The 26,743-nt window shown below is 38.9% G+C and overlaps 1 protein-coding gene across 1 annotated transcript in view; it reads left to right on the forward strand.

Annotated features, from left to right (window-relative positions):
- SNTG1 (syntrophin gamma 1) overlaps positions 1-26,743 on the forward strand; it is a 437,638-nt gene that overhangs the window by 152,928 nt on the left and 257,967 nt on the right. Inside the window, 1 exon segment of the mRNA XM_075213502.1 lies at positions 25,638-25,677. The gene's annotated coding sequence lies outside the window, so the exon portion shown is untranslated.

The following is a 26,743-nucleotide window of genomic DNA, read 5'->3' on the forward strand; positions in this document are numbered from 1 at the left end:
CTCATCCCACCCCATCCTTCATACCTCCCTTCCTTCAACCTTCCCTTTCCTTCCCTGAGATCGGTACCACCTGTAGTTCGGTGGTGAACAGTACCTAGCTGGCTTTTTCCGCGCTCTGATGTGTATTAATTTATTTGCTTGTAGGTGATCATGTGGACAAGATCCATATATATGGATGGTCATGTGCACTGGGCGGCAAGGTATCCGATGGCAAACAACTCTTCTATACTTGCACACCCTGTAGCCATAGGATGGCTAGGTAGGAGGGGTTTAAGGTGTTCGGCCCTTATGTCTTTCTTATCACTAACAAAGGAAGAGGCTGGTCCCCCAGACATATTGGTCCTTTATCTAGGGGATAATGACCTGGGGATGGGTAAGTCCCTTGATTTAATCATCTCCATTAGGGAGGATCTATGAACCATTCATGCATGCTGGCCAGCATTAATCATATGTTGGTCAAACGTAATACCCAGGCTCACCTAGCAATGTCCGATACCGCCTCCCATTATGCAGGGAGTAATTAAAAAACTTAAGAGATCCACAGGATACCTGGCATGGGCATGAGAAGGTGTGTGCATAAATCACCCCTTGATCACCTGTGACCAGATGCACCTATATCGAGCAGACATGGTACACCTCATGGGGGAGGGTTTGTTTTTTAATAGAACAGTTTATTTTAGGTTGGGATGATAGTGAGGTCACTTGGTGTTCGGCTGTATTCCATTAAAGGACTGCAGCTTTGACAGGAGGGCATTTTGTGAGTCAGCAATTAATTCATAAGGTGCTAGCTATCACTGATTGGCTGCAGGTCAGTGTCCTCTTCAAGTACTTTGACTCTTGATACCGTTATAATACGGATCCTTTGACCTGCTTCATGCGGGCACATCATTGTGAGTCCAGAGGAGGTGTAGTCATGCTGATGCCAGATTTGGCACCAGCCAATCATAATGGATTATATCCTGGGTCCAGTGGTTGGTGCTGGATGGCCATACACTATTTGGTTCTGCTATTAGTTGTAGCCTACTCCCACACCATACCTTGTTTAAAAATAAACTCTGGCCTATTCATTTGCCAACAAATCTGGTGTCCGTGTCTTTATTTTAGTATAAGTTTAATTAAGGCTTAAATGGGGTTTGGTGCAGTAAAAGTGAAGCATCTACAATATTCAGTTTATATGTCAGACATTTAAATATATTACTGCCTGATCTTTGTAAGGTAAAAGTTAATTTGTAAAAATTAATTATGTAAAATAATTTCAATATAAGCAAATTCACTAAATATATGATATGATGATATAGTAGTGCAACAAGGTCCAGTTAAGCAGCAGTGCATGTGACATGCTTATATGTGTCTGTTAATCAGCAAGCATTTGGATGAAAGTAGCACCAGTTCCCATTGCATCGGAATTGTGAACAATGCCAGCTGATAAACTCTGTACCCACACTCCATTTGGATCTTTGCATAGAATTGTGGGTGCATGGCACAGAGCTGCTGATTTATTTTCGGTATGTGGAGAAGTGGTAATATCTGGTGTTAAAAGGATCCATCTGACATACAGTGGGGCTTCCCACTGCTTTTGTTGCTAGCTAGACCATATACCATCTATTAACACATTGGAAACTGTAAGTCTGCTATATATATTCTCATCCACGTGGCTCTCAATCCCAGCACTTATTTATACTGACTTTGATACCTAACTGTGTTTCAGCATATATGTACATACTTTAAATCATTGCGTGCAGTGACTTTTTCACAGCTCAGTATCAATCAATTTACAACAGCTGATCCACTGCTTGGAAAGGAATAGTCTGACAGAACATCACTGTTTATTATGGCATAAGAGATTCTTATCTATATTTGTGTATGATCTTAATGAATTTCACAAGTTATTACTTGTTTTTCATTTATTTAACATATACTAGTTATTATCATTGTGTGCAACAAATAAATTGTTATATTTTATTTCACTTTTCAGCATTGTGTGTTTTTCTTGATCAGATACAGCGCTGTCATTTTCTATTTTCCATTTGTTTGCCAAGTGCAGTTCGCACAACCATAGACAGCTGTGTTTCAGATCAAGAAATTGGTTACTATCACTATATAGTATTTATATTAGATTTTTTTAGAACAATAGTTTTTGTACCAACTGTCAGACACTATTTTAGCCAATTAGATACAGTGCGCCAATTGGATCTATTGTTTGGATTTTATAATCAGCAAGTGTATCTGGAATTTATTTAAAATATTTGTCCAATGTGGTTGTAGCAGCACAGTACTCACCATCTTGTCATAGACTTCCAGATTACACAATGATTGAGCTGGTTCAGCCAGTCAAGTGGAGGGATTACCTTGGCAGTGCAAAGAAAGGGGGAACAGCCCAAATGAACTTGAAAGCAATAAACTCCTATTTAGTTGCAATATTGCTAGATGCATCTGTCATATAATATACGTGTTTAATGTAAAGAGGAAGTAAATTGTAAACAATGGGCCCGATTTATTAAGGAAAGTAAAGTAAAAAAAAGAGTAACTTTGCACCTTGACAAAACCATGTTGCATTGGAGGGGGATGTAAATTTAAAATGTGATGGCAGATTTATAATTGGGGTAGGGCATGTCCTAAATCAACTTTAAATTTCAGTGTACAAGTAAAGCTATGAAGTATTTGTGTGCTACATGAAGAAACAATATTTAACTTTTGTGCAAAATAATAAACTAATGCATGAAATTCAGCTCAAGTCCATGTAAGTATATTGCCCAGTTATTTTACTGTGGTCACTAGAGAATGGGTTACACATTATTCTGTGATCACCAGAACATGGGTTTAGCATTATACTGTGTTCATCAGAACATGTGTGTAGCATTATACTGTGTTCATCAGAACATGTGTGTAGCATTATACTGTGTTCATCAGAACACGTGTGTGGCATTATACTGTGTTCGTCAGAACATGCACTTTAATACATAGTAAGTTTTATAAAGCATTAGCCTTTAAAAAGCTCATGTTGGAATTGTGTTTGAGTCTAAGATGTCTGCTTTGACTTGTCATTATACTATACCACTATTTAACTGAATACTTAATTGACTCTGTTCGTTATTAATATAAGAAATTGCACTGCAATGGAAATATACTGGACATCATATATTTAAGCAAGTTCAAGTTCTGAAAAGGTTTCTAATCTTCTTTATAGAAGTGAACAAGGAATTATAAAATCTATAACCCTTCAGAGAATCGTATGATTTACAGAACAATCAACCTTCCCATTTGCTCTGATACTTCTTATGGTAATTAAAAGATAGGGCACTGCTATCCAGACTGATTCGAATAGCTAGCTTTTTCGTCATCTATCCTGGACGTCTTCTAAATAAAGAGAAATATACTTTATAATATGTTTTGCAGTGCCTAAACTATAGTTGATTAAAGTGCTTCTTCTCTGGGTTGTGGGATGTTCAGCAGCACAACGTCTTTGAGATACTGTATGTAGTTGAATTACTGAAAAAAAAATATATATAATTTAGCCCTGCTTATCAAATTAAAATAATTTAATCTCCATTGATCTAAGTGTCTGTAAATAACATATGTATAAACTGTGCAATCTGATGTGAAAATGTGCCACTTTTATGGTAAAAATTATTTTTGGTAATCACTACACATCATTGTGACTTTCTGTAGGCCTTATGCTCAGACTCAATAATTGCTGCATTCTTAACAGTAACAATGTGAGGGCAATGTGTGTCATAGAATAATGTACCCTCTAATTTCAATTATAAAAGATATTAGAATTAAAATCTGTGACCTAGTGCTTTTTATATGGTGACAGAACTAATCATTAACTTTTAATATCCTTATCACTTATAGTAGATGGTAAATGATGGCATCTATATGTAGTAAATGTGCCACCGAGTGCCTCAATGCACGTAGAGGGATGGTAGACCTCATGGTTAGGACCGTCTCACCTTTTCCTGACTTCTCAAGTCAGTCACCCTCTGCAGAGATACAGCACTTGGCACATTTATTTGAAAGCTCTGGAATCTAATGGCCTGAAACCTGATAAATAGTGGATGGTCTATAGCAAGTAGTTTAATCTCTTGGGTGGATAAAAGGGCATAGTAATATAACCATAAGCTGATAATTAGATGATATAATAATATGATAATATAAAAGATATGTATAGAGTATTAATAGCTGAACAACGGTTGAAGACAATATAAAACAGGAACTTGGCAAGAGACTGGACAAGCATCAGACAACTTCATGGATCTCTGTGTTAAGTCTGGACTCTCTCTGTTCCTTTGGGCTGGTACTGTATTCCTTCTGTTTCTCTGGACTGAACATGGACTCCCCCTTCTTCTCTGGCAGCTTGTACACAACTCTTTGTATCTTATTCTCTGGTTGTGACTGACTTTGCTCTGGGCTCCTCGTTTCCATCTGATAGTCTGGAAGTTAGCTCTATCAGTCTTGCAGCTTTCTCTGATAGATTGGCAGTTTTGGTGACTGAATATACAGCCTTGTCTGTCAGTATTCATCATCATCATCAACATTTATTTATATAGCGCCAGCAAATTCCGTAGCGCTTTACAATTGGGAACAAACATTAATAAGACAATACTGGGTAATACATACAGACAGAGAGGTAAGAGAACCCTGCTCGAAAGCTTACAATCTATAGGACAATGGGAGTTAGAAACACAAGAGCATGTGCTACATCATATTGCACAATGGACCAGCCAGACTGAAAAGGTAAAAGTTCTGAGTGGGCTGTGTGTGTTGCAATGTTGGTCAGAAGGTTGTTGTCTTGCATTAGCAGTGTAGAGGATGGCAATAGGGTAATCTAGGGAAATTAAGATGATGGTTGAGGAATATCATAACCTTGTCTGAAGAGGTGGGTTTTCAGTGAATGCTTGAAGGTTTGAAGACTAGAGAAAAGTCTTACTGTGCGAGGGAGAGTATTCCACAAAGTAGGTGCAGCCCGAAAAAAATCCTGTAACCGAGAATGGGAGGATGTGATGAGAGTGGAGGAGAGATGTAGATCTTGTGCAGAACGGAGGTGTGGAGTTGGGAGATATTTCAAGACAAGAGAGGAAATGTATGTCGGTGCAATTTTGTTGATGGCCTTGTATGTTAGTAGAAGAATTTTATATTGGAGTATTGAAGTTTGTACCGAGAAACTTGTAGCTCTGTTTAGTGAAAAGCCTGATTTACTACAGTCTAATTGCTGTGCAAAGGCTCTGCTCATATGCCTGGCTCGAGGACCCATAAGCAAGCTCAGCAGCTGTGCAGGTACTAGCTTTATTATCACTGTGGCTCCTCTGGGTATGGCAGCCAATGTGACAATGGTCACATATACCTCTTCCTCTGCCACTCACTTGCGTTTCTATTTTTACTTCCCCTTTCTGGCTCCAAAAGCCCCATTGGGTGGACATTAACATCAAATCCAGACAGCTTGGGTATTTTGTTGTTTTCAACAACCAAGACTGCATTGGACAGCCTCTACTGCTTGAACTCCTCATCCTATATCAATCAAATCCTGGGAACTGCCCCTACCCCTCAGATGAGTGTAGGGCCTTTAAAGGGTATTGTAATTAAAATTTAACTAAAATATGTTATGGGCATTGTTAAATTGATTATTTTTCTAACTCCTCTTTTTTTAAAAAAAATGTAGCGCATTAAAAAGACTCCAGATACTTTCTAAACCTATAACCCCTATCTCCTCCGCTCATTCTCCCCTCTCTCCCATTGCCTCAACTGGCTCCTCTTGTGCCTGGTCTGTTAACCCTCCCTTAGGATGTAAGCTCGAATGAGCAGGGCCCTCTTCCCTCCTGTCTCCTTACCCGTTCTTCTGCTCCGTGTCTATTGCATCTGCCTGCCTGGAGTTTCTGAAGTATTGGTACTTTTTGTTTATTGTTCTTTACTGTTTTACCCTGTATAGTCTACTGTTTGTACTATGTGCGGCGCTGCGGAAACCTTGTGGCGCCTAACAAATAAATGATAATAATAATGATAATAATAATAATAAATAACTTATGAAAAATATATGGTGTAAGCAGGTGTACCAGGACTCTAATATCTGTAGACTTTCTATATAAATATTTTTAAAAATATGGAACTGAAATAAATCACTTTTATACATTATAGTGAAACCTGTGAATTTGACATGTTCAGAGATTTCAAGTCCAAAACAAATTGCAGACCGTAATAAAAAATAATAAATTGCAGATCCAGATTTAGTGCACTTTGTGGACAGAGGCTGCTGCTAGGGAATAGTAAAGTAACTTTTTTTGTATATTTCATAGGATTTTATTCCTTTTGTGAATGTCAAAATGAAGGGTGAGGGCGAGCTAGGGGAGAATTGTAGTTAACAAACCAAACACAACAATGCTACCAAGCTGACTTTCAACTATTATTCTCCAATTTACTCGAGGGACTGATATTTGCACCCAAATAGTAACAAGTGTAGGCAATTTTTAGGAGCAGATGACTGGTATCTGAAATACCTTATAATTAGAAAAGCTTGGTAAGCTGCTTAGTGGATGGTAAGGGGTCATATAGATTCATGTTGTTTCCAATGCCTTTTGATTAGACCCTGAACGCCACATTGTAATGAGCTATAAGTTACTTAGGAAAAACTGACTGTGGACTGCAAACGTACTGTGTACTTTTGGTATTAAGATGTTTAATAATATGTACAGTGGTACGAAAAACTTTTGGCCCCCGGATCTCTTCTATTTTTACATAAATGATTCCTAATGAGCTTAGGGGATGGTGACTGATAGGAACCAGTGACATCAGAGAGTTTTCTATGGCTATATGAAGCACTGGTTCCTAGTGAACATAGGTGATACAGGCATTTTAGCAAGAGTGCATAAAACTGCAAATACTTATTATATGTGTGGGTATGAATTTTTCAATGTTTGTGAATGACACAAGGTCCTCAGACAGTCCAGGCCCCAAAGTGGTACGCCCTGAAACTCCCTGTCACAGGGAGCACTCTGTCTCATAGATACATCACATTGATTTTACAGTTTTAGTTGTCAGACTACTATGCTGACTGAAAGACAGTGCTCAAAATTCCCAAACAGCCTTAATTCTACATCCACCAGTAATAGCCAGAACTTTTCAAGTTCTTTTTTTTTATAAACATTTACTAAACTATGGGTTTGAAAAAGTGGAGATGTTGCCTATAGCAACAAATTACATTCTAGTTATCATTTATTTAGTACATTCTACAAAATGACAACTAGAATCTGATTTTTTGCTATAGGCAATATTTCCACTTTTTCAAACCCGCAGTTTAGTAAAAATACTCCAGGGTGTCCTTTTAATTAGGAACTTTTCCATACTTTCCACTTACCCTTGACACTCCTCCCATAGATAATCACTATCATTGGGATTATGCAATTACAAGTTTCTTCTCACATAGTATCCCATAGAAAGAGAGCCAGTTGAAGAAATCTGTATTTTGGGGGTTTGTCTCTAAGTTTACAAGAGCTATACCATGCAACATATATGACCTGGGAAGTACTTCAGGGTCAGTGGCTCACAACAGTGTGGCCTCAAAACTCTCCCCTCCAGCACCTTCATCTGTGTATTTTTAGTTCCCCTACCATTATGCATCAATGCCTCAGAGACCTCAGACAATGATATAAACTTATGACACTAATGGTAAATAAAATAACTTTGCACTGTAGTCACACTTACCTCCTCAGTTTGTAGGACCACCGTAAGCTCGACAAGGCAAAGCTTGTTTCCCCAGAGCATTTATAAAACCATAGCAATAACATAGATCTCATTTCAGCAAGACACATAACTCATGTACATATAAATTGGAATTAGGTAAGATTTTAGAAGATCCTCCTTTTCCTGCAGAAACAAATTTCAACTTGTCAATTCTTTACCATTACAGATGTGGACCCCAATGTCAGGCCACATAATTTCCTTGAACAAATTTGATTCCTAATTTTCAGATTTCCTAGCTGGCCCTAGGGAGCATTCAGAAGGGCAAACTGTAGGTCATGCTCCCCCCCCCTACCAGTATAATTCACTATTTTCCTGGTTGACTATAGAGCCTGAGGATTCAGATTACTTCATAGGCAATTTCATCACTTCTGCTTACTCCATATCTGACAGCACAATTGTGAAAACATTTGTGTAGGCTGCCACTCTCAAGGAGCTATCAAGGCCCATTAGTACTCCCTCTACTGACCAGCCATCGAACCTTCTTATAACCATGAATACACAGAAAGGGGTACTCAAGGGACAGCCTTGTCTGACTCCCATACTCATCCCAGTCATTCAAGGGAGGGACAAAATAAATCTAAACAATCATGGGTTCCAAATCATAAATAAAATTAATATATAAAAATGTAAAACCATAGAATATGGCAGAATTATACTCAAAACCACCTACGTAGAGTCATGTGAACTCCTCCTCCATGTTTTTAGTTTAAATATACAGGATTTTCAATATTTGGTATTTATAATGTTGCAATCTTTGCATTTTATTATTATTATTATTATTATTAGTCTATATTTATAGGGCGCCACAAAATTTCGCCGTACAGAGACAGACAAAAGACCATACAGGGTAGAAACAGTACCAAATATTAAATAAATACTACCAGGACTTCAAGCACTCCAAACATAGTTTGCATTGTGACTAGGAGCTGAAGAATAGGTAGAGAAACAAGAGGGAAGAAGGCCCTGCTCATAAGCGCTCACATCCTAGAGGGAGGGTAAACAGACAGGAGGCACAAAGGGAGTTAGAGGAGGGGATCGAGTGCAAGAGAGAGGAGAGAGAGAGGGTAAGGTAGTCAAGTACGGATAGAAGATTATGTGGATGGCTGGTAGGCTTTGAGAAAACCAAAGGAGAGGGCCAGCCTGGGAGAAGTCTTGGATTCTGGAGTGGGAGGAGGTGATCAGGGTGGAGGAGAGGCGACAGTCATTGGCTGACTGCAGGGAACAAGATGGAGTGTGAATGGAGAGGAGGTTAGAAATGTAAGGGGCAGTGGAGTGGGAGTATAGACCTGAGGGGGACGAGGTGGGAGAGGGGAAGGCCAGTGAGAAGAAGGTTACAGTAGTCAATATGGGAGATGATTAGAGCATGGATGATGGTTTTGGTGGCATCCTGGGAAAGAAAGGGCTGGAATCGGGCGATATTACGGAGTTGGAAGCGACAGGATTTGGTGAGAGATTGAATGTGGGGGGTAAAAGAGAGGGAGGAGTTGAGTGGGACGCCCAGGCATCAGAGTTAGAGAACAGATGAGATGGTGGTGTTGTTGACAGTGATAGAGAGGTCAAGATGGGATGAAGATCAAGAAGGGAGGAAGATGATGAGTTCAGTTTTGACAATGTTAATTTTGAGAAAATGTGAAGACATCCAAGAGGATATGGCAGAAAGGCAGTCAGATACCCAAGAGGAAAGGGAGGGGGAGCGATCGGGAGAGGAGACGTAGAGTTGAATGTCATCAGCGTACAGATGATATTGGAGACCAAAGAAGGTGATGAGATTACCCAGGGAGGTAGTGTACAGCAAGAAGAGTAGTGGGCCACGAACTGAGTCCTGAGGAACTCCTGCAGGGAGGGCAGCGGGAGGGGAGAATGAAACAGAAATGGATACATAGAAGGAGTGGTTGGCAAGGCAAGAGGAGAACCAGGCGAGGATAGAGCCAGAGAGACTGAGAAAGAGGAGGGTTTTAACAAAAGGGAGTTGTCGACAGTATCAAAGGCCGCGGAGAGGTCCAGGAGGATGAGCAAGGAGAAATGGCCTTTAGATTTGGCTGAGAGAAGGTCATAAGTAACTTAGCCAGGGCAGTTTCAGTGGAGTGGAGGCGGTGGAAGCCAGATTGGAGAGGGTCAAGGAGGGAATTGTCTGAGATGTGTTTAGTGAGGCAGTTGCAGACAACCCTGTCGAGTAGTTTAGAGACAAAGGGGAGAAGTGAGATAGGGTGGTAGTTAGAGAGAGAAGAGGGGTCAAGATTGTTTTTTTTGAGGATAGGAGAGATAAGGGCATGTTTGAAGGAAGAGGAGACGATGCCAGTGGAGACTGACTGATTGAAGAGGTGAGCAACGTAGGATCAGGCAATAAGGGAGAGGGAGCGAAGGAGGTGAGAGGGGATGGGATCCAGATTGCAGGTAGAAGGGGGGAGAGGAAAGGACGAGGGAGTGAATTTCTTCACCTGAGGTAGGGCGAAAGGAGCAACAGAGACGGTTGATAGGGGAAGGTGAAGCAATAGGAGTGACAGGAGGATAGTGCAGAGGGGAGATGTCAAGTCTGATAGCATCAATTTTAGATGAGAAAAAGGACGCAAAGTCAGAGGTAGAGAGGGAGAGCGGGATAGGAAGGTGGAGTGGGGGAGAGGGGTGAATTGAATGTGGCAAACAGGCGGTGGGGATTAGAGGACTGAGAAGAAATGAGGGACTTAAAGAAAGATTCTTTAGTGAGAGGACAGAGCTGTAAAAGGAGGGAATAAATTTGAAGGGAATGAAGTCAGCTAGGGAGCGAGCTTTCCTCCAGAGACGCTCAGCAGCACGGTTGCACTTCTGAAGGAAGCAGGTGAATTTGGAGTGCCAGGGTTGGGGTATCAAGAGGCGGCGGCTGACAGAAGAGGTGGGGGTGACAGCATTCAGGGCAGGGGTGAGGAACTGGTTGTAGTGGAAGGTAACTGGGTCACGGCAAGCCCGGGAGGGAATTGGGGAGAGGAGGTTATCAAGAGAAGAGGAGAATGAAACAGGGTCAAGAGCGTCAAGATTGCGCCAGGTGAGGGTGGTTTTAGGTGGTTGGGGGGCTGGGGAGGAGGAGAGGGAGAAGGAGAGGAGATGGTGGTCAGAGAGTTGGAAGGGAGTGTTCGAGAAGTCAGAGAGATCACAAAGATGAGAGAAAACAAGGTCAAGGGAGTGACCAAGACAGTGGGTGGGTGAAGAGGTCCACTGAATGAGTCCAAAGGAGGAAGAAAGAGTAAGCAGTTTGGTCGAGGTGGGGTGAGCGGGGTTGTCAATGGGGATGTTAATGTCACCAAGTATGATGGAGGGGAGGTCAGAGGAAAGGTAGTGGGGAAACCAGGCTGCGAAGTTATCGAGAAAGAGGGAGGAGGGGCCAGGAGGGCGGTAAATGACTGAGACCCGGAGGTGGATAGGGGAGAAGATTCGGATAGAATGAACTTAAAAGGAGGAGAAATAGAGGAAGGGCACAGTGGAATGACTCAAAATGTGCAGTTAGAGGAGAGGAGGAAGCCCATGCCACCTCCTGGACGGTCGACCAGTCTGGTAGAGGGGGTTATAGGAGAGGCCCCCATGGGAGAGAGTGACGGGGAAAGCAGTATCAAAAGAAGAGAGCCAGGTTTCAGTAATAGCAAGAAGGTTAAGAGAGTTGTAGATGAAGAGATCGTGGATAGAGGCCAGCTTATTTCGGACAGATCTGGAGTTCCAGAGGACACAGGAGAAAGGGAGGGAGTGAAGTGAGGAGATGTGGATAAGATTGGCCAGGATGCTTGAGCGTGGGGGAGGGTTGAAGTTGGGGTGGGGAGGTGGGCTGGGGGAGAGGATAGGTATCTGGCAGAAATGAGGAGGCATACTGAGAAGGCCGTAGGGTAAGAGATGAAGGGGCAGAAGAGACAGGAAGAATGTGGAGACAGTGGCAAGGAGCAACACAGGTGACCAGTAGTGAGTCAACAGGGTAAAGCTACAAGAGACAAAGTAAAATAAGGCAAGGCAAAACTAAATAATGTTATTGAATATAGAACCAGGCAGGGTGCACAGATGAAGGTGAGCTTTGATGGAGAGTGTCCAGAGGAACAGGAGCTTGGGTGAGTCCATAAGTTGAGTGATCATCGGGACAGGCAGCGAGCAGGAGTAAAGTGCATTTGTAGAATTTGATTTATTAATTGGTTTTATTTTTATGATAGGATTTTTTTTGCTTTCTATATTTGCTCTATTTGTAATCCTTCTACAGCTGTCACAGATTACTTTACATATCCTATCCCAAAATATGAAATCTTGTATTTGCACTACAACTGTGGTGTAAAAATGGGTGTTCAAATGCCTCCAAATTTCTCCCATTGGCCGGTACGAACTACTAAGCTTCCTAACCTGCAGCTCCATGCACTTCAGCGGAAATCTAGATGGAGTAAGCACATGGGGCCTGATTCATTAAGGAATGTAAATTCCAATACATGCCGTATTTTTCATAAAATTGCTCTGCACATGCTCAGAAACAGATTATAGAGAACGGAAGTGCATGCAATTAGTCTTCGAGTGCAAATGATATTTCTGACCGCCTACGATTTCAGGAGCGGAACAGGGGAGGGAGGAGCGTATGCCCACAGTCAGTGTACAGTAAGGATGTGTCAAGTTTGAGCACACCCACCTCTGTCTAATTCAAGCTTCAGGGGTTTTCTGAGTATGTGATATTTAACCGTATCACTTGCACCAGCTACAAGGTAGGTGTAAGTTCCAATTGATAGTGATGATGGTTGTATATGCATGATAGAACATGTGTTTACAATCAAGAGCAATTGTAAAAATGCATGTTATGTACAATAGAAATTAATAACATCTTGAAATCTATTTCAAGGGGAAATTTAAAATTTTTAAATTAAAACCCACTTTATTTTAGAGTCTTTAATATTTTTTTTCATTTCATTTCTCTTGGGACTTTAAATATACATATGCATTGTGCGTATACTGCAGTGTGTTGTGTCTTTGTACAAGGGCAGTATAGGCAGAGCGTACTTGTATTCAACTAGGCATACCTGCCTGCATTTTCCATCCAATAAAAAAAAAGGCAAATTGCATTCATCATCATCACCATCACCATTTATTTATATAGTACCACTGATTCCGCAGCGCTGTACAGAGAACTCACATCAGTCCCTGCCCCATTGGAGCTTACAGTCTAAATTCCCTAACATACACACAGACACACGCACACACACAAACACACACACACACACACACAGAGACTAGCGTCAATTTTGATAGCAGCCAATTAACCTACCAGTATGGTTTTTGGACATTCACTTTGCATTACTTAATTAATCAGGTCCATGATGTCCCAAAATAGCATTTGTGCTACAGATGTATACTTTTATGGTTGGTAAATTATCTTAATCGTCATTATTTTGACCCTACAGAGAAAACATACTAGCCGATTAAACTAAAACACATTAGGGGTATTTTATGACCATGGAAAAAAACACCACTGAGGCAATTGTGTGATATCGACTGCTAATTTTTGACCAAACGCACACAATATTTAGCAGAAATATTTTAATCTGTTCGTATAATGGTGATTTCTGTCTAGATCATTTTTTATGGGAGGAACTGGGCAGACCAGGGCAATAGTGAGATTTCAGTTTGCAGGATGATATGTAAATTAGACTCGTATGCCACCGTTCACTGTATGTCCCACTTTATGCCAAGATACCCTGGATGACTGGAGAACATCAGCTATGTCATGCAGACACAGCTTTTGACCCACTGTGTGCCTAGATTTGCAAATCTGAGCATATGTTTATGGACCAAGATGGCGGAATTTGTGGAAAAACAGAAGTTTGAACTGGCTGATTGGGGAGTATTATGGTACAATTTACACTCAGCAAAAGGAGTTGGTTTTTGCTTTAGCTCATCCTATTCTTTAAATAGGACGCATTTCACATATTTTATTAACTCTTCATCAGAGAACTACATTTTAGGTGCACTTTGCTAATGTGAATAAGAAGCTCCAAACGCATAAGTGTGCCACCTATAATAAAGCCATCTCAATGTCCTGCCTTTCTCGTGTTTAAACTACATATTAAAATTAAGCAATATTTTAGGAGAAGAACTGAAATGTTTTATTTAAAGAAAGGAATGATGTAAATTAGATTCTCCGCTATCCTTCTGAAGACACCGTCAGGTGACAGAGAAACGCATCAAGGAATAAAATTTGTAGACTATAACTTACTATTAATAGACTCTAAAAGCCACACTGAAATCTGAGACTGGACACTGCACAACCTAATGCCATTTGGGAAAACTTGCAGCCAGGCAAAACAATGTGAGGACGGGTGAGACTACTTTACACCGAGATTAACTCTTGCTGATTAGATGAGCTAATTTACTCTGGAGATGCGCCAACCACTGACATAAAGGAGTAGCAGCTTCTTACATATAAAGCTGCTGGCTGCTGCTCTTTCGTGTAAGTGTTACACTGGAAATGTGGCACTTGGCCATGATGTCACAGCCAAACATCACACTGATAGTCTGAGGAGCCGAGGATGCCACCCCCACCTCCTGCCTGCCAATGTAAAAAGCTGTGGGCATGGGGATCTTGGATACTCTGAGCTTGGTATTGGCGTTCAGTCTCCCACCAGTTCAGTCCAGTTTGCAATCCTGCTTCTGTCGCATTCTTGACCAGATATCTTATAGAAGGGAAAGACTACTCCATTGAGAGCTACTTGTGAGCCTCCTGGTGTGCATACTGGGGTATCACATTGGTAGATAGTTTGATGCTGAGGGGCCGGGACCAGCAAGACGCAAGAGCAGACTTTACAGCTTGGCCGGGAGTTGTTAATGAAACTCTACAGGGCTTACATCTTGGCCAGGAACTTCTAAAATAGGTCTATGGGACTTACAGCTTGGCAGGAAAGCTTTATAGCTACAGCTTGGCCAGACACTGTTTAACCATAACCCCATAGGATTTTACAATTTGGCCAAGACAATGCCAAACACTCAGCTCAAAATTATTTTCATTTTTGCATTGACTGTATGCAGTAAGTGTTGCTGAATGCTAGTTCCAGTTAGAATTAAGACAAGCAGCTAAACTTTTATTTATTTACTTTTGCCTTGAGGGTTAATCTGGATCATCTCAGACCAAGTAGGCTTTTCTTGTACAGGGGTCATGGTGATCCACAAAAAGGAGTTAATCAGTAAAATAAATGAATAAAACCCAATACCTTTTCCGTGCACACTTTCTATTAAATCCAATTAAAATACAGACGCAGTAAAATAAAAAAAATAATGTTCACACAATGTTATATTCAGCATTCATCACAGAAGTAATTTAAGCAGCTGACTTAATTACATTCTCTTTACACCAGGGTAAACATTCCGTTGGAAGCAAAGCGTTTTCAAGATCATACTTCTTGTTTACTAACAAAATACATATAGTCACATGTGCAGTAACATATAGCAATAAATCAGATATTATCTATCATTGTGTAACTTGCACTATTGGTTGCTATAGATTACTGCAGATTTGCACTTTATTTGTATGCTTGAAACCCTAGTGATGTTGCTTTTGCGCTGTAACTAAACCTGTATATGGGACGTATATAAATATAATGATGTCCTTATTTATTTGTGTCATGCAAACAGTGTATTATATTAGATGATTGTTGCATATTAACCAAAATCTACTTTGCACATAACTTTTATAAAAACATATCGGGAATGCGGTATGAAATAAAAATAAAACAATGAAATACATGATTAAAGTAATATGTAGTTATAAAGCTATACTAGACTCCTGTTCAGACAGTCTTTACAATCCACTTTAGAAATGGAAGCTCTTTGCCTAATAAATTATCTTGAATCAATCAATGTAGTAAACGCTGCAAAGTTGTCCGTTTTACCCCCGTCCTGAGTATGTTATTTGTTATAATACACAAGTGACATAAACATATGATGATAAATATTATGTAAAACTAATCCTTATATTTGGTGAGCAGTGTTGTCCCATTACTCATAACCTTGATGGTTTCTATGTATCCTTATACTATATACTATTCAGTAGCAGATGCATTATTCCTGTTATATAGTCTTTTGTAACACAGTGATCAGACTGTCTTTTGTCCATTAACACTGAACAAAAATACCATAGTGCTTTAAAGAACGTAGTTTTATTTATTTAGTTTGATTCATGTATTCTTACTAATATATATCTATCTTCTGCTGATTGCAGTCATTGAGTCTTTAAGTTCAAGTTTAGATTCAACGCAATCTCCAGTTTGATTCCTTGAGTATAGGTTCATTTGACTAGTTTTTACAATGTTCTTGTCTGTATATTATATGGCTTCAGTGTTCTAGTTCACTGCTACTATTTGGCCTTTATCTTTTCCTGAATTGTATTGGCAAAGTGCTGCAATAGGCACCTTATACAGTAAAAGATGCTCATGAAACCCTAAAACTAAATGGACATGCACATTTATATTCAATGTGCAAGTTATGTGAAGGGCTGATTTCATAACTGAAAGTACCAGTGCTATGCAAAAACAAATGTCAATGTAAGATCTATTTGTATCCAAAATGTTTGCAGAATCACAAGTTTTTAAAACAACTCAGATAGTAGAGCTGTTAACAAATCATTAATTTGTGGATATCACAAACCGATTTCACAAGACAACCAACACAATTATAGTTATAACAACAGATCTGTGCTTTGGGGCTTTACTTTGCCACAAACTATTATGAAATTATATTTTTTCTTAGAATACAAATGTACCTTCACATTTAGAGCCTTTGTTATAGTAGTAGAGCATTTGTGAAATTTTTGTTTAACTATTTTTGACATTAGGCTAATAATTATATTTTCCTGACAACAGTTCCTATGTATCTTTTATCTGGCTTTTGTGAGTCCTACAGGAGCTGTTAATAGGATCAGTGAAAAATAAGTTCCTTAGTCTGATCATGTGGCCCTGTATTTCTGTCTGGGTCCTAGAAAGCACCCATGTGTAGGTATATGGCTTTGGAGACTTCATACCAGTCTGTTAGAGGATTTTTTTGTACAGGGTCAGGTAAAATCCCTCTTAGAGCGACAACAGGAAAGGGTGGATTTTTAGAGAGCAGTGCTGATTGGTGGGAGAGTGTCAAGAAGGATATTGTTACTCTATTTAAGAGGCTGTCAGCTAGTAGGGGAAAGAGAAAGTATAGCAGTATGTAAAACTTCATAAAAAATTGGAGTCACTTTATTCGAAGGGGTGAGATGTAGGACAAAATATTAACTGGCTGAAGTCTAAAAAAAATTTTTTACCCTCTTGAGAAAGTCGTAGAGATGAAACGCGTTGAGGATTATCTCTCTTGCCTCACACTCACATGGGTTGCATGTTACCCTGATTAATCGAGATTGTGTGACTGCAGTAATCTACATGCAAGTGGATACTTTGTTTTTATTAATAAATGTTACCCTATTTTAATGCAAGCTATTTTTTTAAAATATTGTTTGGCAACATCCACACATGAGAGGGGCTTTTATGTATCGGCACTATACATATTTGTTTCCTGGTATGATCGCCACGGCATCTATATATAAGAAGTTTAACTGGATTACATCACAATTTGTGACACCAACATCAGTAAACTTAACTGTAAGTGTTTACTACTTTTATTCAGCAATGGCTATTTACGAACTCCCTAATTTCCTGATATCACCTGTTTGTATTTACATATATAGATGGAGTGTGCACAGCATGATCTATGACAACAGATGAAAACTTACAATCAAACTATACATAGGATTTTGCTGGTAATAAGTGAACAGTTGGACAGTTTACTGTTTCATATGTGCATGATAATCGGGACATTATGGTACTAGTGCTGTACCATGCATAATGAGCACTCATATTGGTGGAGTTTTCCAGCCTCTACAGTGAGATCACTGATTGAGCACTATGTACTGTTTTTTCTGTATTTGTGGTCTAAGGGAGTTGGATTGCTCCTCATCAGCTGCCCTCACTGAGTTTTAGTCGGCCTGTTAATCAGCGCTTATAGAACCCTTTGAAGTCTAAAATAAGACAGCATCAGAACAGCAGATACAAATATTTGATCCTGGAAAGAGATTATGGGTCTCCAGGGGCACCTGATCCTTCTGAAAATTGAAGAGAAACTGACAAAATAATTAATAGCAGATTTCATTGACTACGAGGGTCATTTATAAGAGTCTCTGATTATTTTGGGAGTGGTGAAATCGTACTATGCTGACTTGTTTAACAAAAAGGTTTTGTATAAAGAAAAGATGGCACAAATCTTGAAATGCCTAGACCTGATACTGATCATTTGGATTATTCCCCTTTGACAGCAGAATTAGTGGTTGAAGAGGTTAAGGATGATATTGGCAAGTTGCTTAAAATAAGGCACCAGGACCAGATGTTATAATAGCTGAGTTTTATAAAACATGTAAAGGCAACCTTGCCCCAATTCTGGTGGATATAAATAAAGTCTGTTTTGAAAAGCGCTGCATGCCCCAGTCCAAGAGGGAGTCATCGTTGATTCTGTTGTCCAAGGGAAAAGAACCTGGTGACATCAAGAATTGGAGGCCAGTAAAACTCTTGAATGTTGATAGGAAGATTGCTGCAAAAAGTTTGTTTTCTAGATTAGTGTTTCTGTCACCAGCATTATTGTTAGGCTGTCAGTTTGGCACAGTAAAAGGGTGAAACATCTCTGGAGCAGTTATCTCAGAAAGAGAGATGTTTGAGTGATGCAAAACCCTTAAGTGTGAGAAGTATATTATTGGTCTAGACCAAGCTAAAGCCTTTGATGGAGTAGATCATAAGTGGAGTAGATATGATTATTGGCTGGCAGGGTGACTCTTTCAGAATTGAGTGTGGGTGACTTGTATGTCTTTGCCATTGACCCACTTTTGAGGCCATTACAAGTTTGTGGATTTCAAAGGTTACTGGTCCCCCACTGCTTGCTTCTGACTGTAGTTGCATATGCAGATGATTGTGACTGTAGTGGTGTCTGAGCCTCATGAGGAATAGAGATTTTCTGCGGCTATCAGAAGCCTCAGGTTCTCTGGTCAACCTTGAAAAGAGGGAAGCCTTCTAGACACTGCAAGGGGATTCTGATTTTGATCTCCCAGAATTTGCCAAGGCCTCCTCCAATATTAAGATCTAAGGGGTATATTGTGTGCAAGGAAGATGATGGCAAGTTAAATAAGGAAAAGTTGGAAACTGGGAATGCAAAGGTTCACAGTATAAAAACTGGAGGCTGACCTATAAATAAGGAATTACAATGTTAAAGACTTTGCTGGTTCCTCTTTTTTTGTATGTTGCTGTAATTTTTGCTTTGCAGAATCTTTTTCATCCATGTTTTCTAGTCTGTTCTACCAGCTCTTATGGGACAACAGACTGCATCCGGTAATAAAGAAGAATCACTTAGAAACTACAGAAAAAAAGCGGGTAGTTTGGATATGTTGAATACAAGGGTTTTCTTTGACTCCTTGCTTTTAAGAGTAAATTTTGGAAACTTATGTTGGGTCTCTGTGGGTTAACAGTATCACTAACTGGATATTGTCTTTCCCAAAATCTTGGAATCAAGGTGGTAGTCTCATGAGGGATAGATGTACGCAGAACTACCTCCCACCATAGCTGGAATCTGGTCTCAAGTCTCTGAGGAAGTGGGAAATAGAGAAATCTCATATTGAAAATAAGTCAAGAAAGAACTATATTTTAAAGTATGCAGGATATTCTTTTGGTCCCAGCTTGCTCTCAGAGACTGTGTGGATAGAACTTTGCAGGAAAGTTTAAAGTTCTTAAATGAGTTTAGACTTCCGGCAAAGTTTTTTTGACATAGCTTGGTTGTCATTACATGGTAAGATGTTTGTCAGAGGTAATTTTAAATTATTAATTGTTTCAGATAGGAATTGTCTGCTGGATTGTCATCAGGATGAAACAATGAAACATTTTATAGTTCATTGCTGGGAAAGCAGAATATTATGGAAGGAAATAACATATAGACTTAAGATCAGGAGCTTACAGTCTCTGGAGTAATCTGATACAGTCTATGGAGTTCCATTAACTATGAATGGTATAGAGAGGGGGCCTGAGTCCTTATGGAGAGCAAGGTAAAAAAAAAAGAGTAAATTATCTCCTGGACAAACTATGTTACAATGTGAGTGGTGCAAATTAGTTGTAGGAGTGCCCTAGAAAAATCTAGGTATTTAATGTAAAAGTCCAACGAGTAAGAACAGAAAATTAAAACTGCAGTCAATATGCACAATAAAAGAGCCAGTGTATATAAGAAGTTGTTCAGTAATGAAAAACAGGGTCATTAATAGGGATGACATTTTCAATGAGCAAATTGTGGTTTAACAAACAAAATAATAAGGTACTAAATTATTGCCAACGCAGAAATATACATTATGTGCATTCTTGTGGCTCACAGTGACATTGTAATTAGTGCCAATACTTATAAGGATGATAGAAAATGTCTCTTCACATGTGTGAAAAATAGACAACTTGGCAGCACAATGGTTCATGCTTTAAAAAGAAAAAAAAAGGCTTTCTTTGCTTTAGCGAATTATGTAGGAGTCACATAGCTCTTTCCTGCACTGGAAGGCGAAAGGCCATGTGGTGCAAATTGCATATCCTTCCTATTCTGACCTCATGACCTCTCTGCATTGTACATTGGAGGTACGTGATATGAAGCAAAACATACGGGGCCTGAGTCATTAAGAAGAGCAAGGCAAAAAAAGGAGTACATTTGATCTTGGACAAGCCATATTACAATGCAAGGGGTGAAAATTTGTTTATTATTTTGCATGTAAGGATGCTTTTTCACGTAGCACACAAATACTTGATAGCTTTATTATTATACTGAAATTTAAAGTTGATCTAGGACATGCCCTATCCCAAATATAAATTTGTTCCCACATTTTAAATTTACCTCCCCCTCCAATGTAACATAGTTTTGCCAAGGTGCAAAGTTACTCCTTTTTTTTAGCTTTGCTCTTCTTAATGACTCAGGCCCAGAGAGTCGATGTATCTGATTGTAACAATTGTAAATTACTTCCATTAGCATAGAAGAACGAAAGTATCAAATAACGATGAGCCTTTCCTATATCTGAATGCTGTAAATCTCAGTTCAAGAAAAATAGGAACTATATAAACTTATGGGAAGGTATTAATTTGAATGAATAACTTTGTTGATCATCTATTTTTCCCCCAACAGCCATGGACTCTTAAGCTACAGTTTTTCATAATCATTTTTTTAATTAAAATTGATGTTCTAATACGGATATTGATATTTTAGGGAGGTAACCAATTTGTGAATATTTGTGTTAATGTATCTATGAACAGATTATGGCTGTTCCGTTGTTTTTCAGTTGGGTTTTTATCAATAAAAATCGCCTTCAGTGTAAAGCTATCAAATTCCATTTACTTACATTCCCATTACATTTGTCATATACACACAGTGGTCGAAGTAGAAATTGGAAATGACAGTATGGAAGTTTTAAGTGGCATTATGGAAAATGAGAACTGAATGGAATTGTATAGATTTACAATGAGAGCATGAATGATACCACAATACAGCAGCTCACTTTGACCACTGTATGGAAATATATATATAATATTATTCCTTATGCACTTTATTACCTCAGTACCAATGTGGCAGGTTTTGCCTGTAAAGACTTTGAGGGTTGGAGTTTGGGGTTTAAACGAAGCTACCCCTAATAGTGCATCATGGAAAGCACAAAAAAATATATCTATCCTACTGTGGTTTAGGCCCAGTATATAATAAAATTCCCCTGCCAGGGAGTGAGTTCTTCCAGGTTCCACCTCATGACAGGAGATTGAGGGATAGTCCTACCCTCTCACCTAGAGTGGTAGGGAAGTGAAAATGTCATGGCTTAGTACTGTGAGATCTAACCCAATCCCCACAATGCATTACAGGACCTGGAGGAATTCTGTTCACTACTCTGGAAATAGATGGTGATGAGATAATATTGACTGGGGTGGTCAGCACAGGCTGGTTGACTTTATTTGAGTTGGAGCATAGAAATAAAAATAAAATAAGAAGGTGTGGACCCTACATAACAGAGCCATGTAAGAATACACCTAATTTAATATGCTGAAGCTGTTTTCAGAGTTGAATTGCACAGTATCATCATTGGAAAGTTGGCATGCAAATCCAATTAAATTTCCACTGTTGACTTTGATCCTGGATCTCAAGGGTCTGGCAGAAATGTGTCTCAATGTCATCAAAACACAATGAAAGAAATTCTCTACTTATATATTTTCCTTAATATATATTCTCAGATTGCTATATCATTCATCAAAGCAAACTTCATATTTATCTTTTCTAAGCCGTGCCTCTTCAGGACAAAATATTCCTCAGTATTTTCAGCTTCTCTATATATTTTCTATCTATCTTTCTTTGTGTTTGTTTTTTTAAATATGGCAGTATTAAATATGCACTGCGCTCTTTTAGTGGCATTGCTGTCAAAATAATTGAAAACAAAAAACATAAAACTGAATCAGAACACAACTACTACAACTGAGTGAAGGATTCCATAAAAAATCATTATTGAGCATTATATATAAAAAAAAGACAAAGCCGATCTTAAACGAAGTACACAATTTTTAATATATCTATAATTGAGATCACACCATTTACATAATTACTGCAAATGGCTATATTTAGTACAGAACATTTGACATAGACAAAGAATATAGAGTTATTTATTTAATTATGTTTCCGCCTGATTTTTCAGACAGTTGAAGAAACCCTTTGAATACTTTATTATTGTTTTTCACTTTTATCTCATTTGTGATCACATAAGGATAGTAAAATATGACAAATGATATATCTGCTATTCCCCTGTAGGTAGAATTCAATAAAAAGAAAAAATATATGTGGACGTAATCAAGCATCTGCCACATTGTTAGTGCAGGTCAGTTCAGCATAAGCTCTGCATCGGTCGGGGTGCCAGAATGCCCGTCTTACCACAAAAATCATGGTGCACCTTTAGCAAAATATATATCTGCATACTAAAAATCTAAATTTGTATTATAAACTACATAGTTATACAAAAAAGTTCAAGCTACCTTACTCATATGAAGGCAGTCTTCATAGGGTTAGAATCCAGGGGGTGTAATAAGACCTTTGTGGACTACAAAGTTACATTTTAATGGGGTGCCCATGTACCACGCATTGGTAAAAACTTCCATATACAAATAGGGTGTTAACAGAAAATGTGGTTCCGCCCTCCACCTGAGGTCTTGTAGCAGTTACACCTCTTAATATGATGGTTACAACATTTGCTGATGCCTAAACACGATTTAGTCGATTATCTGACATGGAAGTGAAACTCATCTGCTAAACCCAATATTTAGTAGAGATGCTCAGACTTGGTTCCCCGAGAACCAAACACACCCGAACTTAGCAAATCCGAGTACCAAGCCGGGCCAGCTCAGTACTTTCGCGCCCTTGGAATTGAAAACGAGGTAAAACGTCTTTGTTACGTCTTGCAAGTTTTGGATTCTATAAGTACCGCCCTCCACGACAATCCAGCGCCATTTCACAGTGGGTCACATAAAGGGTAGCACAGTTCTTGGTAGTCTCTAGTGCAGTTGGGCAGCGTCATACGTAGAAAAGAGAGAGGAGGACTAGCAGTGTTCTTTAAAGTCTCCAGTGACATTCAGGAGAGCTCCATTGCTAATTGTCATTGCTGAAATAGAAATAATAGGGCTGGCAGTCTTGGTCTAAATCCGCAGTTACATTTAACTGTACCATAGCTCACTCAGAAACAGGAGAGTTGGCAGGGTTCAGTGCTGAAACATAAATTGTAATAATTGGGCTGTTAGTGTTCTTAAAAGTCTTCTGTGCTCAAACAGAAACAGGAGTGGTGGCACTGTTCTTGTCACTCTCCTGTCTCAGTCATGATGGTACTAATCCCTCTATCTCATGTGCTAAAGTCTATGTTCAAGTGCATAGTGGTTTTAAGTCGGGGAAACAAAAATGTAAATAAAAAGCTTGTACCTTTTTAATGAAAAAGACACCACTCTAATAAAGGTGAAAGTTTTCTGTATAAAATCATAAAATTGCCAAAATGCCATTCTACCCAAAATATTACCAAGCATATCAGCATCAGCTAGCTCCCTTCTTTCAGCTAGATCTCAGCACCTGCAGTCTACATTGTCTCAATATTTACCCTCATCAGTGTGTACATCATCACACAATACTAATTCATCCCCGCTGGAATCCACCATCACAGAAGTCTGTGTACTTTGATGTAATTGCCGTTAATGGCCTTCCTCATGGAATTTGTAGTTCATTTTACGGAAGAGCTGTCATGAATTTTCGGCAATTCTTTTAGACCTTACCAAATGTCAAAATGTTGTGTAGACTCATCTGCATCACCACTGGGTGTCTTGGTAATGCTAAGTTTTTTCCTAGCAGAAATTTACAGAGAAACTGAAGGAGGAGACTTTGTGTCATGTACCACTTGAGCTGTCAGCTTGCTGACCAGGAGTTCATTGCATCTCTTGAGATCTGGGTCAGTTGGAAAGAAAGAGAAGACATAGCTCTTAAACCTAGGATCAAGCATAGTTGCCAAAATGTAATGATCCGATTTCAAGATGTTGGCAACGCTTGAATTCTGGAGAAGCTAATAAAGTACTTAATCTACAATTACAATATAGTTAGCGGATTTGTTTCATTTCCTCCTTCAATTTCTCTATCTGCTTTTTAAAAAAGTCTAATTAGGGCAATCACTTGACTCAAGCTAACAGTGTCTGCACTCTCTTCATAGGTGACTACTTCGCTGGACTATTAGTTTTTAGCATAAGTTTCTGATTTTCACAAAAGCTTTCCATGAACTCACTTCAAATGGCGTAACATGGATGAGGTTCCTAGATGGTTAAGGACCTCTACTGATTGTGGCTTTACAATGCTACAAATGGCTAGACAACTGTTGTCAGGGTTTGTGTAAAAATAATTCCACATATAAAAGGTGGATTTTTTGGTCTTATGCCTAGGCATGACAATGGCTGCCTTCTTATCACTAGCAAGAACTGCAGTCTTTGTTTGACAGTGTATAAAAATAATATTGTGACCTGTGAGGTGGTCAAAATTGACTGCAAATGACTTGAAATTAGTGTTATTGAGGTTAATAATAATGTAGGGAGTTAATAAAAGCAAAATTATGTGATTTTAGCAAAAGAAAATAGGGATTTTAGAAAAAAATAGTAATTTAAACTTAAAACCAAAACACGTAAGGGCATTTTTGCCAAAACCAAACCAAAATCAAAACACGAAGTTAATCCAGAACCAAAATCAGAACACAGAGCTCAGTGAACATCTCTACTATTTAGTGAGTAGCTTTCACAGATCATACAATCCTTTAGAACAGCTGCAGTTAGAAGCTGTACACCACCTGAATGCTGGTGGAGAGCAAACAGCAAACTACATCTGCCAATGTAATGCAACTATAGAAAAAATTATGTTACTCGGACATATAAAAGTAATAGTTTTATTATCAGTAATTTATATAGTGCACATACTTTTTTTTCTTTTAAGTACAATGTAGCACTTCATAAAAAGTGGTTCAAAGAATATAAAAATGAATGTATGCTTAAATGATCCCCTCACTACTGACACCCAGTTCAGTAAAATAGAAGGTAAATTTTTGTTCATTTTGTAAATTTGTTCTTTAGTAAATTACATGTTAGCTTATTTATTTATTAAATTAAATTCATGTTCATTTGTTTAACCCTATAGAAAATATACATTAACCACTGTTGCTGACCATGCCAATTTATCATGTGTTATTGTTTCTGCAATTGCGAACATCATTATAATAATTTTCAGATATGTTATAAAATGCCTATGGGAAAAAAGTAATACTTGTTAATACTCAATTAACATATACATTTTTCTGTTTACAGATGATTCAGATTCAGGAATTACTGTTTACCAACAGAAAAGGTATGTTATACTAATAATTATTGTAACAGTATTTTTTTTTCATGATGATAATGAATTTTCCTGCTATGTTAAAAAGTTGTTAAATTATATTAGCACACGTACACTGGAAAAATAAAAAGATTCTAATGCGCTTTTGATCTGTGAGGGTAAACCTGAACATGCCCATGATTATTTGGCAACAGACTCAAAAGTTACAGTTAATTTTCTCTACTGTCTCGCTGATGATATGTACTCAATAAACGTGCAACTCCCATTTGTGAAGGCTCACCCATTTTGAAGTGTGTTACATTAAAATTCAAAACAGTCAATGAAAGTAAACAAACATCCACAAAATTATTGACTGATGCTAATGTGTGAATAGTGGTATAGCTACTGTTTGCACTTAAAAATCTCAAAGACCCTCTCAGGGGTCAAACTTATGGGCCCTGGAGCAAGTTACAAAGCAGTTAAGAATCCAGTCCCCTCGTGAGCCGTGGGAGGGAGTGTTGTCAGCATGTGGGGACAAGGTGAAGTGGAAAACATCCCCCCCTGCAATGGCAATGTCGGACTTTGACATGAAAGGCTCACTGTAGGGATGCAAAGGTAGAGGACCATAAAATAGTGTGTATGCCTTTGTGAAGCAGTGGTTCACCACTGAAGAGGTGTGGAAAGCTGCTTGAGGGTTTGTGTTCAGTCCCCATAGGATATGGATGTGTGCAAGGCAGGCAGCATTTAGGCACTTACAGTATACAGTCTGAGGGGCGAGCACAAAGTATTGGCTATTAGAGCATGAGCAACTGTCCATTTCATTATTGTGGTTTTAGATACTATCCATATTTTGGAAGTCACTCTTTAAGTGTATTATGTGACTGACTATTTGCCCGCGTAACCTATGTCTATACAGCTATTTTTGAATGACAAGTTCCAGCTTGTTTCAGCTGCAGTGACTTGTAGTTCCACAAACTGAAGTACCAAATGCACTGATAAAAGGCCTGTCTGCTTCACCTCTGTAGCTTCTCCTGAACAGTCCATCCATGTGGGAAGTTTGGCTATACAAAGTAAATATGCTATGTAATTACTGTGAAGT

Source organism: Mixophyes fleayi, chromosome 5 (assembly GCF_038048845.1).
Source record: "Mixophyes fleayi isolate aMixFle1 chromosome 5, aMixFle1.hap1, whole genome shotgun sequence".
Lineage (NCBI taxonomy): Eukaryota > Metazoa > Chordata > Amphibia > Anura > Limnodynastidae > Mixophyes > Mixophyes fleayi.